The 16,293-nt window shown below is 35.7% G+C and overlaps 1 pseudogene; it reads left to right on the top strand.

Annotated features, from left to right (window-relative positions):
* Nucleotides 1-551: 551 nt before the first annotated feature.
* Nucleotides 552-1,776, top strand: LOC138163039 (pre-mRNA-splicing factor RBM22-like; annotated as a pseudogene).
* Nucleotides 1,777-16,293: the final 14,517 nt, after the last annotated feature.

Raw genomic sequence — 16,293 nt, forward strand, 5'->3', positions numbered from 1 at the left:
AGGGGGTCTAGTTCCTTGTAATATTTTTGATCCCCTCTATTGGCTTGCTGAGCTGTCATTTGGCATCTGACCAGGCATCAAATGAAAAACAACCAATGAAAATGAACATATTGACAGCTCAGGCAGGTGGTGACCTTTGTTGGAAAAGGAAAGAAAGATTCTCTCTCCATCATTTTTATGTGCCCTGAAATCTTTCAGAAGACTCCTTAGATAAAAGGTTTGCAAATAGTCTGCTTGCTGCCATACCTACCTAACAGGCTTATTTCAAATTTTAAATGAGTTAATATTCTGAAACCATACTGTCAATTTTAAAATGTTATACACATGTAATAGATTATTATTAAGGTTTATATCTTCCTTGCAGCAAACTGGTAGCATAGGGTTTTTTTTTAGAGTCAGAAGGAAAAGAATATTAGGAACTTGGAAGGAGAATAAAATATTATAAGTAGCAATGGAGATGTCAGTTCTCACTGTCTCATGGGGCTGCTGTGATCAAGGGTTTCATGACTCCTACTTCTGCTGAAAGCACCCTGGCCACTGTCAATTCCATGATGACAGCAACTCTTAGCATCTATAGCAGGCAGAACTGGGAGGACTTGGACTTCCCTAGTCTGTGTCAGAAATACCTTGGAGAAAATCTCTACATCCAGATGATCAAAGAAAAGTATGGAAAAGAATGCAAAATTCATGCTAGGCAGTGAACAGTGTTCCACTGGTGCTCCAGTGTTTGCATGCATTTTAAGAAGACTGAAGAGTACCATAGCTGCAGCAAGCTAAAACTTTTTGTCTGAACTGCCTTTTGAAGCTAAAATATACCATACTTCTTCTGCTCCATGATGCAGAACTGTCCTGATGTGAACAAAGAATACTACACCTAGAATATTGAGCAAGAGATTTCTCATTCTGATGCAAGTCATCCAATTGCTGTTGTTGGGAAAGGTACAGATACCAGTAATATGCTGCTTAAGTTGACCAGGACTCCCTTAACTACAAAGAGAAGTGTCCTCACATTTGTTCCTTCTGGGCGAAAGGAGCGTGTAAAATAGAAAAATAGTATAAATATAGACATAAGAAGCCTACAGACCCTGATGATCCTCTTCCTGATCAGAATAGTAAAGATTGCTATTATGGTATTGATGATCCTGTGGCAGATAAGCTTTTACAGGCTTTTACAATGACTAGTCAGGGCCTACTAGATAAGACCATTAATATACTGTATGTTGGTGGCTTGGGAGATACAATCAGTGAGACTGATCTAAGAAATCACTTTTACCAGTTTGGTGAGATCTGAATGATAACAGTTGTACAGAGCTGGCGGTGTGCTTTCATCCATTTTGCTACAAGGCAACCTGCTGAGATGACTGCTGAGAAATAATTTAGCAAACTGATTGTAAATGGGTGCAGGCTTAATGTGAAATGGGGAATATGCTGTGCAGTCAGAGGAAAAGAAAAGGAAAATGAAGGAATCAAGGACTCTGTAATTAAGCTGCAGCCTGTCATAGGACTTTCTGGAGCTTTTCCTCTTCCTCTAGCAGCTTAAGAAGATTCCTCTGATATTTATTTTAATCTCCCTCCCCTTGGTCCTCCAGCAGTAGATAATATTGCCTTGCCCCCTCATCCCCCATTGTATGTCCACCCCCACCAGTTTTTGGATCACATATGTTCTACCCAATGGGACCACCACCTCCCTTCATGCAAGCTCTAGGAGGTATATGGGAACTCAAGGAGGAAAGCATAGCAGTCTCTAATATCTTGATAAGAGTGGCTGGGCTCTAAGGAGGAAAAGCACTTTAGAATTTTAATAAATAAATAAATCTCTGAGTATTTTATTTTTCTGTGTAAGTTTCCATGGTTGCATATAACATATTAAGATATGAACAAACAGAGCTGGAGCTTAATTCCCAAATAGAGGGAGAGAAGCCCTGTTAAACTGATATTAACAAATCTGGTCAGTAGTTTAATAAGGTCCTTTGCTTCTTAATCATATTTCTGTATGATTAAGGAGGTCAAGGTGAATTTGAAGGTTCTGGGAACCTTTAGGAGAATTGTAGTTCTAATTGTATATATTTCTTTGTGTGTTTGGAATTTGTTACTCTTTGATGTAGGATGAAAGTAATGTTGGACAATATTTTTTAAATTTTTTTTTTGCTTTTTGGAGGGCAATTTGGGTTAAGTGACTTGCCCAGGGTCACACAGCTAGTTTTTTTTTTTTTTGTTAAGTGTTTGAGGCTGGATTTGAACTCAGGTCTTCCTGACTCCAGGGCCGGTGCTCTATTCACTGCACCACCTAGACTCCCCTTTGGCAATATGTTTTAAATAATTCTTTTACTAGTACCAGTAATTTAAGGGAGTCACTAAATATGATTTCCCTATTATCCAAAGTCAAACTTTGAAAATTAAACATCACTACATACTTTCTTTCCTCTCTTATCCTCCTCTTGCTAAAGGAACCTCTGCCAACAAAGCAAAACAAATTTCTATTCAGTCTTAAAGTTCCTGTTTATACTCTACCTTCCAAAGTGACTGATATCTTCACAAAACTGTGGGGTCTTCATTGCAAATTCGTGTCTTCTCTCATGAATGATGTATTAAATTTTCTAATTGGGAAACAGACAAAACTTTGATTTTGGTTGTATAGGTGAGCTGTGACTTATGGAGGAATTTTTGTTTAACTTACATTTTTATGTGTTTCTATCTAATTTTCTGCTGCTGCTTAGGAGGCTGTCTATTACTTTGCTCTTTATAGAAACATTGCCTGGATATAACTGAATTGTAGGTGATAAAAAATTGAAAGGAAATAGACCTGTTGTAAATTTTAGGATTTTTCAAAAAAAGTAATTAAAACAGGCCATTTTTTAAGAGAAAGAAAGAACAATGGTGGCATTAAGTCCAGAAGGTTTGTGACCTTTAAAAAGAAATTATTCTGAGGTGCAAACATTGAGATTAATAGAGTCCAATTTCCTTTGGATTATATTAGAGCAAATGAAAGAATTTCTAATAAAAGTGGTTCATGGAAGAAAAAAAATATTGAAAAGAGCCATTCTGTTCTGTTTCTAGCTGCTTAGACCATGAAAGTAATGAGCTAGGCTCAGAACTATGTAGGAGCAGAATCAGTTGCATCACATTTGGGAAATTGTCCATTGCTTTCAATGATCCTAATCTGCTCAATGATGCAAAACCTTATCTCTTTAGCGCTAATATTCTCCCAGTGATACTACGTGGTTGAAAAGCATGGGAATCATGATCTGGGAAGAACTAAAATTTTAACTTACCTAGAGGGAAATGTGAAAGATTCATGGTGAATGTAAGCATCCTCATGCACATTACCAATGACTACTTGAGTGTAAGCAGTAACACAGAGTGCATATTTAGAGAATGTATAAACAGAAAAGGAGGTATGTAGTGAAAAGACAAAACATATCAACAGCCCATATGGCCCATTGATACTTCTGAAACTGTCAATGCTTCAGTATGGCAGTGGTTCCTTGGTTTCCTCATTGTGACTTTTACACAAAGCCTTTTCTCCCTCTGCTGCAACCTCCAACTTTTAGTACCTTTCCCCTAAATTATCTTGTATCTATTTTTATATTCCTATAAATGTACTTGCTGTCTCCCTTAGGTAACCTGTTAACTCCTCGGGCACAGGGACTGTTTTTATAGTCCCAGAGCATGGCACATAGGTGGTTCTAAATAAATCCTTGTTTTTTCATTGCATACTCCTTTGTCTGATACAGACTATAAGCCATTTGTGCCTGCCTATCCTATGCAAATCATGCCCAGTTCCTTCTTTGAACCCAACACAGGGGCCTCACAATAACTGGACAACTATTTGACTTTCCTTCAAAACTACATGGAGACCAAATGAGTCCACGAGTTGTTACTATCACTGTTACTATACTATAGAGTCAAAGTTGAAGATTACCCTGAGGTATTTGAAGGGAGGCATCTCCCAGGGTTTGGGGTGCCTTCTCCATGGAGGAATCATAGGAAATTATGTACAAAAACTGTCCTGGATGACAAAAGGCACGAATGAGGTTTCTAGCTATATAAATGGAAGGAGTTCCCACACATGGATCTTCTAGTTTAAAGTACCAAAGTAGACATACTTTTTAAAAAGTAGTCTTTCATTCCTCAATTGTTAAATGGTCAAGGGATATGAACAGGTAGTTTCAGAGGAAGAATTTCAAAGCTGTCTATAGTCATATGAAAAAAACGTTCTAAATTACTACTAATAAAAGAAACACAAATTTTAACAGCTCTGAGGTATCCCCTCACACAGATCAGTTTGGCTATGATGACAGAAAAGGAGAGCAATAAATGCTGGATAGAATGTGGGAAAATACATACATCAAATGCACTGTTGCTGGAGCTTTCAAATAGTACAATCGTTCTAGAGAATAATTTAGAACAATAGCCAAAGTCCTGTAAAACTGTGCTTGTCGTTTGACTCAGTAATACTATGAGCAGCTTTACACCCCAAGAAGATAAAAGAAAAAGGAAAAGGACCTATATGTTAAAAATATTTATAGTAACTTTTGTGGAGGCAAATAATTGGAAACTTAGGGGATGCTTATCAATTATGGAGTAGCTGAACAAGTTATTCTATATGAATATAATGGGATACTATTATAATATAAGAAATGATGAAAGGGGTGGTTTCAGAAAAACCCAGGAAGACTTATACAGATGCAAAGTGAAGTGAGCAAAACTAAGAGAACAATGTATTTAGTGACAGCAATAGTATAAAGATAATCAAATGTGAAAGACTTAGTAGCTCTGATCAAAGCAATGATACATCATAACTCCAAGTCCTCATGATGTAAGATGCTATCCATCTCCAGACTGAGAACTGCTGGACTCATCATAAAGATTGAAATGTATTTTTTCCTTTATTTTTCCTGCTTTTTCTGGAACAAGGCTAAAGCAGAAATATGTTTAATATGGTTTAATATGTATGATGGGTATCATCGTTTTTGCCTTCTCAATGGGTGAGGAAAGAGGTGGAAGGAAGAAGAGAATTTGGAACTGAAAGTAGAAATAAATAAAAATGTCTTGTCAAGATAAAATATTGGCCAAAAGTTTATATGGTCACTGAAAAAGATCTATGGTTAAACCATGTTTTGTTTTTTATAGGAATGCATGTCTTCATCCATTACACAGTGCTAGCAGCATTTGCATGGTTGCTAAATAAGACAGTTAATTGAATTCTCTTGAGACCTCCCTATTCATGTATATCACCCTAATGAGCCTGAATCCCCTCTTGATCATGCCTTTGAATGCAGGAATAGGTCTCCTTCTTATCCTCTCTTCTCTGATGAGCTGTGATATCAAATGTGTTGAAATAAAACTCTTGAAATGACAAAATACTGTCTACTACTTAGAAAACAAGAACACAAGAAAACATATGACAAATGTATGCATAATGTCGTACAATAGCTACCATAGTGATGGAAATGTCCAGAGATTTCTTAATTTGGGTATTTCTTCCCCTGACCTAGATCACAAATATTTTTTAATTTAATTATTTAAATTATGTAAACCTCTAAAAGGAGGATTTTAGCACAGAAATCAGAACATCAAAAGGAGATTGTGTATATAGATGCAAATCTCTATTTCATACCACTTGAGTTTTTAAAAGATAACATAATAATTTTATATTATACTACCTGTTTTGCTTGTCTTACTTGTTTCTACACTTTTCTTCTTTTCAATTCTGTGCATTTTAAAAATACAAAAAAGATTTCAGTGGCCCTTTTTCTGGGAACTATTACTGGAAGTTGACAAGTTGTCTGGCTGACTTTCTATGTAGTTTTGAGGTAAAAGAATATATGCATTATATCTTTTTTTAAATTTGCTTTATCATTATTTGATGTAAGGTGATTCTTTTTGTTTTTGATGGAATATGTAGGAGTTTAGTGGTCTGCTTCTACTTAGGCAGCTTTCCTGGACATAAATCTACTAGATGGAGATCCTTATCTACTCCTCCACACAGTAGGAGAAAATATCCATGAGTTGCTTGAATGGAAAAATTCAATATCTTTCAGTAAACATTGTGATATATGCCTTTGTGAATTGAAGTAAATTTGTATTACAAGCACTTTCCATGTGGAAGACACTAAGACATAGTCTGGTGCAGCTGTTCAAACACTGGACTTAGTCAAGAAAATGAGTTGAAATCCTGTATCAGACACTTATTTAGATATGCTACCCTGGACAAGTTGCTAACACATTTTTTCTCATTATGCTTATCTGTAAAATTGAGATAATAATTGTAACAATTATCTTGTGGAGATATAAGGATAAAATAAAATAATGAAAATTAATCACTTTGAAAACCTAAAATACTATATAGATTCCAGGTGTTATTTGAAGCCTCAAGAGCTCACAATATCCTAAAAAAGCATCACAAAACTCAGTTATCTCCATGTCATCATGAAGTTAGATAGAGAAGGACTTTAGTGGAAGCATGATTTATTGCTTATTCCCCTCTATTTTGGAATATTCTAGTCTCTGCCTTCCACTTTCTCTTTGAGTACACTCTGATATATAGAAGTCTCCAACTCTGGGCTTGACTATTTAAAGTTCCCATAATACCTCATACCCCTCTCTTGACTCCGAGATATGTTTACATGTGATAAAGGGATTGAGGTGTGTAGTTATATCTTTAAAGTCAGTTTAATGCTTTGTTAATACCTCTTGATTATATGAACCTCTCTGATTATTGAAAAAGAGAAAGCAAGTCCCTGTTTTACACACATATAAAGAAATAATAACATTAGCTTACATTTGCACACCACTGTGAAGTTTATAGGGAATTTTCACAATGTCCCTATGAGGGTGACAGTGAAAGCTTTACAATCCTCATTTTTATAGATGTAGTAAACATTTCAGGGAGATTAGATAACTTGTCCAAGGTCGTGCAGCTAGGAAATATCAAAACTGGTATTTGAGACCAGGTCTTTGGACCCTAGCACCAGTATTCTTTCCATTAAATATAGAGGTACTTTTATTTTGAAAAATAATTTCAAATCTTAAAAAACTTAAAATTTTGCTGAACTTACCAAGTTACTTCTCTGATTTAGTCCAGGTGGCATATTCCCCATTTATATGTGTGATCTATACACAGTAGATTTTATATTTCTAAGGACCACTAAAACTTTGTGTTCAACTTATATAAAGTAATTTGGGAAGTAGTTTCTAGGAGAATGGATATTCTTTCTCACCCATTTTTAATAAGTTTTATTTTATTTCTTCCCCCAAAATTGACTCTTATGACAACCACAGCCCCAAATACTACCTTCAATCCTGTATGTACCTCAGGAAATTTTATTATCTTTAATAGCAACAAATATTCTTTTAGGAGTCCAATATTCCTGGCCGATTAATTTTTGATGAATTGTCTTAGTCTTCAAACAACTGCAGGTACTATTTTTTACACTAGTGAAAAATATGTGTTCCCCTGAGATAAATTAGTGCATATTTTTGGTGACATGAAATACAATTTAGCTTGCTTTTGTGGAACTATTCTTATACATTGCCCATCAATATAATTATAAGCAATTACATTGAGCAACCATGATTTTACCCATTGATGTTTGCTAGTTTATAAGATCAATGAAACATCATAGGAATTGTTTTACAGTTTTATGATATCTTGTTTTTGGACTTTTAGAAAGTTCTCATGAAGCAGACAGATTGGTTACATGATAAATCTGCTTAATCAATTAACTGTCTTTGCCTTTGCAAAGATGAAATGCTAAGAATAAAATGGCAAGAGGGGATGACAACCCACCTCCCCTAACTTATTGTTGGAAGGGTGACAAAGTCATTTTTTTTTGCTTTTTTTGGAGGGGAGAAGCAGGTCAATATGGGTTAAGTGACTTACCCAAGGTTATAGGGCTAGTAAGTGTTAAGTGTCTGACGCTGGATTTCAGGTTCTCCTGACTCCAGGGTCAGGGCTCTATTCACTCTGCCCCCTAGCTGCCCTGAGAAACTAATTTTTGAAACATCTAATTTGGGATCTGGAGAGTAGAACACCCTGGGCAAAGAGCTGCTTAGAAGGGAAGGAAGACAAGTGGGGAAAGGGCTATTTATTAGGTATAAAAGAAATAATTATTCTAGTAACTCACTTGGAGTGTATATCTACTTTGTCTTTACTTGTGTGTGTGTGTGTGTGTGTGTGTGTGTGTGTGTGTATCCTTTTTATTCCTCCAGGAGAATGCAAGGTTCTTGAAAGCAGGATTGTTTTGTTTTTGCCATTGTGTCCTCAATACCCAATTCATTGCTTTGGCCATAAGAGCATTTAGTAAATGTTTGTTGACATGAATTGGATCCACATGTATGACCTACTTATACTCATTCAGTATTTGTTGCCTGTGTGCTGTGCCAAGTAGGAGGTGTTATGAGGAATATAAGGATATATGCAACATGGCCCATGCCTTCAAGAAGCTTCGCTTCTAAAAGGGGGAATAAAAGGATGTTAGCTGGAATTTAAATAGTACTTTATATTTTTATCTCATACTATTTGATGTTCATAGCAACAACACCCAGCAGATGATGCAGTTAGTATAATTTTGAAGTTGAGGAAACTGAGTCAGAGAGATTCAGTGTTTCGCCTAATGTAAAATAGCTAGAAAATGTCAGATTTCAGACCCCAAAACAGGTCTTCTGACTCTATTTATGGTGATCACTACATTCTATTACTGAACAAATGCCATACCTCTGCACTCTGCATCTTTGCACTGGCTATTCCCCTTGCCTGAAATGCCTACCCCTTAATTTCATTCTCTTACTTTCCCTGGTTTCTTGCAAGACATCTCAAATCCTACCTCTTCCAGGAGGCCTTTCCCACCTTAGCACCTCAGCAATTACTGTTTTCTTCCTTGAGATCACTTTCACATATTCTGTATATATTTCATATATTCCTAGAAGTTAACATATTGTTTCCTCAATTAGAATATAAGTTCCCCAAAGGCAGAAGCTATTTTTTCCACTGGGTATCCCAAGGACTTAACACTTTGCCTGCAACATAGAAGGTACTTATAAAATGCTTGTTGACTGATTGACTGATTAAAGAATGTGCCTCTGCATAAACAAAGAGAATAGAGAGGCATAGGGAAAAGGGGAAGGGGACAAGAGTTTATCAGCCTTATTAAGTCTATTTAATGGGAATTTTTTATTTTTTATTTCCTTTTATTCCTCCTGCAACCTTGGGTTAACATCACATGACCAAAACCTGTCCCATGGAATGTGAAAATTTACTTAATGCCTTAAATATCACTTAGATAAGAAGCAGAGAAAGAATCTCAACTATCCCTGACTTTTTGGCAACATGTAAATCTTCCTCCTCAATTAGCCTATTTTTTGAACCCTCTAAATGTAGTTTAATCTGTAACCTAACTTAGTTTAGCTATAGGCTTTGATGAGGTTTGTTTCCTTAGCAGATGGTATGAGATTTATGACTATTTAACTGTTTGTTTAACTTTTATGGCAATTGAAGGAAATATGGAATTATGGATCTAGCTTCCCTTTAAGTCTTATGACCTAAGAGGAATGAACAAGATTATAACATGTAAATGAATTATTTCCATCACTCTGATGTAACTTCACCTCTAAGTGGGCTTGTGGGAATCCTAATAGGAGTTCAGGTTTTCTCTGAGGTTTGAACCTATACTTAAGCACAATAATAACACCTAGGTTTTTATCTCTATAGTTTCAGTGTTATGACAAATATATTTTGGCACATGAATTCAGAGAGGAAACATTTCTCCCATAACATCTATTTTATAGTTTTGTCAAAGATCAGATCTTGATCATGATAAAAATGTAAGCCCTGATCTCACAACCCAAACAGGTGATATGTAGGAAATGAAAAATGAATTCCTATTGAACTGGGGAAGATTCACATTGGATAGTTTTTAGATAGCTTAAATACACTTAGCAGGTAACCCTCATAACCTACAGAACATTGCACTTTACTGGAGATAGTAGTTTTTCCATTAACATTATTTTTTTCAACAGATTACAGAACTTGGGTTTTAAAATTCCATATGCAAATATTTAAAATTAAGAATTCCATTTTAAAATACATGAAAAAATAAACTGTCTCCTCATTCTTTCAGCAACCTCCCTGTTCAATTTAATCTCATTGTTTGAAGGAAATTTCCATACTCTCATGTTTTTATCTCTTATTAATTAGGTATCAATTCCATTCTGAAGCATTTCAAAAACTTTTTCTCATCAAGTTAGATCTGTGCTTCTGTTCACTCTATGATTTGCCAACCAGATGAGATTGTGATGTTGCATCACATACTGCTTTGGGAATCAGGAAACCAGGGTTTTAGTCTCAGCTCTGCCACCGACTAGCTGTTACTGACCATGGGCACATCCATTCATATCTCTGATCCTCTCTTTCTTCCTTTAGAAAATGGTAGAATCAGATCAGCTATTTTCTAAGGTCCTTCCAGTACTAATATCCTACATTTCTGTGACACTGTAACAACTCAACCTGCCAGCATGCATTCATCATTATTTGGTGCTAGAAGGAAAGAACATAGCTAAGTGAAGATAAAGTCAATTCCAAACTATGTTAAGGTCATCTCAACCTGACCTATCCACTTTTTTTTGGACGTCTAATTTGTTCTTATTAGCAAATGGTTTTCATCATTTCTCAAGTTACCTGATAATTACTGAAAGGAAGGAAATGTTCTCAGTGCTTGGACAAAGACACTTAGGGGCAATATAATGTAATGACTAGCACAATGAAGTTCAAACTAAGAAACAGTCAAAAACTACAAGTTAGCTGTTTGACCCATGTATAAGTCACATTACTTCTCTAACTTTCGGTTTCTTCATCTATAAAATTGGTCTAATGTGTCATGCCTTCATAGATGAACTACATATGAACTTATAGCTTCTCTTGACACATTCAAAGGTATGAGCAAAAACCAAAGGCAGACAGGACAAAATCATAAGGAACAAAATCAATAACACCCAACAAAGAAAACCCAAAACACACAAATCCTGAAAACATTTAAGTAAAACAACACAAAGTGGTTATGAGTGATCATAATGAAACAATTTCTTCTGTCACTTACTAACTGTTTTTTTTTCTTTTTTGCTTTTTGGAGGAGGGAGGGTAGGGCAATTGGTGAATTGCCTAAGGTCACACGGCTAGTTCTTTTTTTGTGTGTATGTGTGCCTGTTAAGTGTCTGATACTGGATTTGAACTCAGGTCCTCCTGAATCCAGGGCCAGTGCTTTATTCACGGCACCACCTAGCTGCACCCATTTACTAATCATTAAAATAAATATATACAATATTCTTTACCTTGAACAAAGTAGCATCAACATACTTTATCATATTTATAATGAGTTTTTCTTCTGTTTGATGTTACTTTCATTCACCTAGTTGTCAATATATGCACATTGTTCTTTTGTTTTTCCCCTTTTCCCTACTCTGTAGCAATTCATTTAAGCCTTCTCAGATCTCTTTGTGTTGTCTACTGAGTTCTTACTGAAAAATAATGTTCTATGACATTACCATGCATTAAAATCTGGTTTATTTAGCCATCCTGTAATGATGGGTCACATTTTCAGGCTTTTCTATTATGTGCTTAGAATTTATAGCAAAAATATCTGTTAAGAATATGTGTGTACAGATATATTTTATTTATTAAAAAACTACTTTAGGTTATACAGCTAAAAGTCAAATTGCTGAGTGAAAGGGCATGAATATCCTTGTAACATTTTTGTATAATTTGGATTTGTTTCATTAGACATTCTGAAGGGTCTTTTAATAAAAAATGTTTTTGCTTATTACTCTTGCTGATATGATTGAATAATTTTCCCCCTCTGCTATCCTCTCTTCAATTTCAAGTGCATAGTTTAATGAAAGAGTGGGGTATAATTGCTCCAAACCCTGCTTGGATATTCAGGGGCTACTCCATCCTTTCATCTCTTTTTATCAGTTAAATCTTGGTCAAATCTAATTCCTTTTATAAGGTCCTTAATAGCAAAATTTGCAAAAGTAGTATCTATCCAATCAATTCATACTATTTTTCCACATTATGTGCTTCAATTCTTCCATAGACTTTTCTAAAGATTTGGTTTCCCTGAACTTAACCTTTCACCTGATAATTAGAATATATATCCTCTGCCCATTAATTTCCTTTCATTTACTTCTCCTGTGTGTTCCACAAGAGCCATGGTTCTGGCCCTATGCCAATTATAGTCTCTGAAAGTTGTTGTTGTTTAGACATATCTGACCCTTTATGACTCCATTTGGGGTTTTCTTGGCAAAGATACTGGAATCTTTCACAATTTCATTTTCTAGCTCATTTTTACAGATGAGAAACTGAGGCAAACAAGGTTACGTGACTTGCCCAGGGTCACACAACTAGTAAGTATCTAAGTCAGATTTAAACTCAGGAAGATGAGTCTCCCTGAAATCAGTCCCAGTCCTCTGCCCACTGTGTACCTAAATGCTCTTGTCATTTAAAGTAGAAAATACAAAACCCTAGGAAACTTTGTGATTAGCCTTGTCCGTTCTGACTGTGCATGGGTGACTATGAATATTTATGTAAAAGAACGTGACGTTATCATTACAGATCCTGACTTGGCTGATTCAGTGATAATATGTAGGTGGTGCAGTGGATAGAGTACTGGATCTGGAGTCAAGAAGACATGAGTTTAATAATAATAGCTGAAGGGTGGCCAGGTAGCACAGCGAGTAAGAACACCGGCCCCAGAGTCGGGATGACCTGGGATCGAATCTGGGCTCAGACACTTAGCACCCACTCAGAAACACCTGGCCATGTAACCTTGAGCAAGTTACTTAACCCCAATTGCTTAGGGGAGGCCAGGTGGCTCAGCAAGTAAGAGCACTGGCTCCAGGGTTGGGATGACCTGGATCATATCTAAGCTCAGATACTCAGCACCACACCCAGAAATAACTGGCTGTGTAACCTTGAGCAAGTTACATAACCCTGATTGTTTAAAAAAAATAATAGCTGGCATATTAAAACTACCATTGTAGGTAGTTTGATCATGCCTCAGAAACTTCCCAGCAGTGTAAGCATGGGCAAGTCACTTAACTTCTCTGTGCCTTAGTTTCCTTATCTGTAAAATGGGGCTAACAATATCATTTCCATCCCAAGGATGTTATGATGATCAAATAAGACAAAGGATGTAAAATGGTATATAAATGTTAAATTTTCTGGCTGTATTGATTTTGAAGGTGGTATCTATTAGTTGTCTTGTAAGAATGACAGTCATATATAAGCATGAACTCAGGTCACACTCTACATCTGATGAGCCTTGGTGACATCAGACCTTCATCAGAACATGTAGGTTTAGGTGCCAGTCTACTCTTTGCTGAATGTGTCACACTGAACAAGTCTCCTGGAATTTCATCTCATGAGTCTTAGTTTCATCATCTGTAAAACATGAAAAAAATACTTGTATTGCCTATCTTACAGGGTGGCTATGAAGATAAAATTTGTTCATTGAAAGAAAAGAGCTCTTTCTGATCTCTGCCTTTAATACATGGACAAGTCACTTAATGTTTCTGCATTTGAAAAATAGGGATAATTATACCTATGGAACTCATCTCATCAAGTTGTTCGGTGGACTGAGCAAAGCACTTTTGCAAAATGTTTTACAAAACTGTACAACATTATACAGATAATATTAAGCACAATATAAAAGCACAATAGTGGGGTGTTGTTTACGGTTCATATACATCAAAATTTTGCAAGCTAGAAAAAATCATTTAATGATAATCTTTTATTAAGGGATGATTATGTAGGAGCAAGGACTATAATATTGGGGGAAATAAACATTTTGATAAAGCATCACTGCTATTCTAATTGAAGTTTATGGTCTAGTTAGGGGATGAGATAGTATAATAATAGATTATAAATGTGTGTGTGCATATATATATATATGTAGCACTTATATATAGTATAGTATAGTATGTATATAGTATAGCACTTTACTATAAAAATGATGGCTATAAATATTATTCATTATATATGTATGTGTGTATTTATCTATATATCTGTTATCTATATCTATATGTTTGGCCTCACACCTAGGGTTAAAGCAAAGACCTGGTTCAAAGATTCACAGGACATTGGTACCGGGGAAACTAGTACAAACAAGGGCTGTTATTAAGTGGCACATGTTATTATGCAGCAAAAATATAGTACATACATTATATGACAATATAGACAAGCAGAGGTTTGTGTCCATGGATACAAGAAATTCACCCAAAATGAAGAGGAGAGAGTTGTGTTGGGAAAAATATATGCTCAAAGTTGGTTTTCAAGTTGGGAGTTTTTATACACTAAAAAGAAAATTGGTTGAGGATGACTGATCAATGCCAGATACAGAAGGGGCCATTCTTAATGACACCCATCTGTGATGGACAAATTCCTGGTATCACTTATCAGTACCAGGCAAGGACTTTCTTAACTTGGAGCAGAATTTGAGAGGGAATTTGAGATAGCTGAGTCGACAGAAAATGAATGGTTCACAGCCTGATGCAATTGGTCAGGAGTTTTACTCATCCAGAACCTGTAAACCTTAACTACCTGACAAAAGGTTAAAATATGTCAGAAAAGTGGAAAAGTATGAAATTGTAATAGCTTATATGCTTTATGAGCATTAAGACCACTTAGCATAAGTGACTCTCTATTAGAATCTTATTATACTTATGACATCAAATAATATATTTCAATGACCACAATTATAATATATGTATGTATATATACACATATACATATATATGTAGGATATAGTATCATAATATATTTTAAATGCATTAGAGACATAGAAATACAAAGGCATTATTAAGTATATCTAACACTTATATAGTACTGAAATGCTTGGCATTACGGTATTATAATTATGATCTCATTTGATCTTCACAACAACCTTGGGAGGTAGGTCTTTTACAGATGAAGAAATTGAGGTAAATAGAGGTGAAATGACTTCCCCAAGGTCACACAGCTAGTAAGTGTCTGAAGCTAGATTTGACCTCAGGTCTTCTTGATTCCAGTCATTCTATCCATTGCTCCATTTAGCTGCTGATAACGAGGTCAGGGAAGATTTCATGGAAGAGTTGGTCAGGAAATCAATAGATAGAAAGAGGGACAGAAGATATTCCAGGCTTAGGGTAACATATAATTGAAGATTAGAGGAATGCAGCTCATGGTCATGGGACAGAGCATTGGGCCATTTGGTTGAAATATAAAGTGTAAGAGAATAATATGAACAAATTAAAACATTATGGAAGGGTTTGTAGATGTAAATATAGAGCAGGGGATTCTTAACGTAGTCTTAGACTATGGATCTCTTCTTGGAAGAATATTTTTAAATGCATAGAATTTTTAAAAATATTATTACAAAGGAAATCAATTATGTGGAAATAGTTTTCAAAGTATTAATAAAAAGTTTAGAGGCCCAATATTAGAAGCCTTGTCATAGAACATGATGCAGGCATAATATCATATATTCTATGTATGCCCATAGTAGCAGTAAATAGCCTTGAATGGCAAAATGTTTACTCTAATGACCTCAGGGAATCACTGAAATTAATGAGCAGAAGAGAGACACGACCTGGCATATTATGGTAGTGATGTGAAAAACTGGTTGAAGGTGAAGTAGAGGTAGCAAAAAAGTGTCTTAGTAGAATTACTTTTGGCAAGGCAGTTGGGATCAATTGACTTGCCCAAGTCACACAGCTAATAAGTGTGTCATGTGTCTGAGGCCAGATTTGAACTCAGGTTCTCCTGATTTCCAGGGCTGGTGCTCTATTCACTGTACCACCTAGCTGCCCCTCTCAGTATTATATTAAAATAGCTCAAGCAAGTGGCACATGAGTGCTTAAGAAATGTTTATTCACTAAATTACTGACAGGTTTTTAGCCTTCTCTCATAGGCACCTTCCACATTTATTTTATTAATGATTCTGATGACTTAATAGGTAGCACAATTCAATTTTTCAGATGATAAGAAGTTGGGACAGTTATTGGCTATCAGGACTGGTCATCCAAGGAAGATCTCAGCAATCAAGAACAATGGTCTGACTCTAACACAGAGGTGGGTAACATGTGGCCTCAAGGACACATGTGGTCTTCTAGGTCCTCAGTTGGTCAAAAGGCTATTCTTGACATCCTACAGGGCCACAAGTGGCTTTGAGACCACAGATTCCCCACCCCTGCTCTAATAGAATCAAACAACACAAATAGTATGACATCTTATATTAGGTTTCAAAACAATAGATTCCAGAC

Source organism: Petaurus breviceps, unplaced genomic scaffold, assembly GCF_028583685.1.
Source record: "Petaurus breviceps papuanus isolate PSGF00001 unplaced genomic scaffold, PetGlider_PUasm1.0 187, whole genome shotgun sequence".
In the NCBI taxonomy this organism is placed as follows: domain Eukaryota; kingdom Metazoa; phylum Chordata; class Mammalia; order Diprotodontia; family Petauridae; genus Petaurus; species Petaurus breviceps.